General features: G+C 46.8%; 1 long non-coding RNA gene across 10 annotated transcripts; it reads left to right on the top strand.

Annotated features, from left to right (window-relative positions):
• Positions 1-437: 437 nt before the first annotated feature.
• LOC127926633 (uncharacterized) lies at positions 438-2,185 on the top strand. 10 transcript variants are annotated; one of them, XR_008124677.1, is made up of 3 exons: positions 438-511; positions 1,077-1,133; positions 2,124-2,185. It is a non-coding gene; the product is annotated as an uncharacterized LOC127926633 (long non-coding RNA). The 10 variants fall into 10 exon arrangements; XR_008124679.1 differs by having other exon boundaries at positions 2,067-2,128; XR_008124681.1 differs by lacking the exon at positions 2,124-2,185 and adding an exon at positions 2,010-2,071.
• The last annotated feature ends 173 nt before the right edge of the window (positions 2,186-2,358 follow it).

The following is a 2,358-nucleotide window of genomic DNA, read 5'->3' as shown; positions in this document are numbered from 1 at the left end:
TCAGGTGAAAGGGTGAGTATCAGGTGAAAGGGTGAGTATCAGGTGAAAGGGTGTGTGTCAGGTGAAAGGGTGAGTATCAGGTGAAAGGGTGAGTATCAGGTGAAAGGGTGTGTATCAGGTGAAAGGGTGAGTATCAGGTGAAAGGTTGAGTATTAGGTGAAAGGGTGAGTATTAGGTGAAAGGGTGAATATTAGGTGAAAGGGTGTGTATCAGGTGAAAGGGTAAGTATTAGGTGAAAGGGTGAGTATTAGGTGAAAGGGTGAATATTAGGTGAAAGGGTGAGTATCAGGTGAAAGGGTGAGTATCAGGTGAAAGGGTGAGTATCAGGTGAAAGGGTATGTGTCAGGTGAAAGGGTGAATATTAGGTGAAAGGTGTGTGTCAGGTGAAAGGGTGAAGGTGAAAGGGTGTGTGTCAGGTGAAAGGGTGAGTCTCAGGTGAAAGGGTGAGTATCAGGTGAAAGGGTGAGTCTCAGGTGAAAGGGTGAGTATCAGGTGAAAGGGTGAGTATCAGGTGAAAGGGTGAATATTAGGTGAAAGGGTGAGTATCAGGTGAAAGAGTGAGTATCAGGTGAAAGAGTGAGTATCAGGTGAAAGGGTATGTGTCAGGTGAAAGGGTGAATATTAGGTGAAAGGGTGTGTGTCAGGTGAAAGGGTGAAGGTGAAAGGGTGTGTGTCAGGTGAAAGGGTGAGTCTCAGGTGAAAGGGTGAGTATCAGGTGAAAGGGTGAGTATCAGGTGAAAGGGTGAGTCTCAGGTGAAAGGGTAAGTATCAGGTGAAAGGGTGAGTCTCAGGTGAAAGGGTGAGTATCAGGTGAAAGGGTGAGTATCAGGTGAAAGGGTGAGTCTCAGGTGAAAGGGTGAGTATCAGGTGAAAGGGTGAGTATCAGGTGAAAGGGTGAGTATCAGGTGAAAGGTTGAGTCTCAGGTGAAAGGGTGAATATCAGGTGAAAGGATGAGTCTCAGGTGAAAGGGTGAGTATCAGGTGAAAGGGTGAGTATCAGGTGAAAGGGTATGTGTCAGGTGAAAGGGTGTGTATCAGGTGAAAGGGTGAGTATCAGGTGAAAGGGTAAGTATCAGGTGAAAGGGTGAATATCAGGTGAAAGGGTGAGTATCAGGTGAAAGGGTGAGTCTCAGGTGAAAGGGTGAGTATCAGTTGAAAGGGTGAGTCTCAGGTGAAAGGGTGTATCAGGTGAAAGGGTGAGTATCATGTGAAAGGGTGTGTATCAGGTGAAAGGGTAAGTATCAGGTGAAAGGGTGAGTCTCAGGTGAAAGGGTGTGTATCAGGTGAAAGGGTGAGTATCAGGTGAAAGGGTGTGTATCAGGTGAAAGGGTAAGGTATCAGGTGAAAGGGTGAGTATCAGGTGAAAGGGTGTGTATCAGGTGAAAGGGTGAGTATCAGGTGAAAGGGTGAGTATCAGGTGAAAGGGTGAGTATCAGGTGAAAGGGTGAGTATCAGGTGAAAGGGTGAGTATCAGGTGAAAGGGTGAGTATCAGGTGAAAGGGTGAATATCAGGTGAAAGGGTGAGTATCAGGTGAAAGGGTGAGTATCAGGTGAAAGGGTGAGTATCAGGTGAAAGGGTGAGTATCAGGTGAAAGGGTGAGTATCAGGTGAAAGGGTGAGTATCAGGTGAAAGGGTGAGTATCAGGTGAAAGGGTGAGTATCAGGTGAAAGGGTGAGTATCAGGTGAAAGGGTGAGTATCAGGTGAAAGGGTGAGTATCAGGTGAAAGGGTGAGTCTCAGGTGAAAGGGTGTGTATCAGGTGAAAGGGTGTGTATCAGGTGAAAGGGTGTGTATCAGGTGAAAGGGTGAATATCAGGTGAAAGGGTGCGTATCAGGTGAAAGGGTGAGTATCAGGTGAGTATCAGGTGAGTATCAGGTGAAAGGGTGAGTATCAGGTGAAAGGGTGAGTATCAGGTGAAAGGGTGAGTATCAGGTGAAAGGGTGAGTATCAGGTGAAAGGGTGAGTATCAGGTGAAAGGGTGAATATCAGGTGAAAGGGTGAGTATCAGGTGAAAGGGTGAGTATCAGGTGAAAGGGTGAGTATCAGGTGAAAGGGTGAATATCAGGTGAAAGGGTGAGTATCAGGTGAAAGGGTGAGTATCAGGTGAAAGGGTGAATATCAGGTGAAAGGGTGAGTATCAGGTGAAAGGGTGAGTATCAGGTGAAAGGGTGAATATCAGGTGAAAGGGTGAATATCAGGTGAAAGGGTGAATATCAGGTGAAAGGGTGAGTCTCAGGTGAGGTGAAAGGGTGTGTGTCAGGTGAAAGGGTGTGTGTCAGGTGAAAGGGTGAATATCAGGTGAAAGGGTGAGTCTCAGGTGAAAGGGGTGTGTCAGGTGAAAGGGTGAATATCAGGTG

This window comes from Oncorhynchus keta, unplaced genomic scaffold (genome assembly GCF_023373465.1).
Source record: "Oncorhynchus keta strain PuntledgeMale-10-30-2019 unplaced genomic scaffold, Oket_V2 Un_contig_7986_pilon_pilon, whole genome shotgun sequence".
In the NCBI taxonomy this organism is placed as follows: Eukaryota; Metazoa; Chordata; class Actinopteri; order Salmoniformes; family Salmonidae; genus Oncorhynchus; species Oncorhynchus keta.
This window is presented reverse-complemented; position numbering and strand designations above follow the sequence as displayed.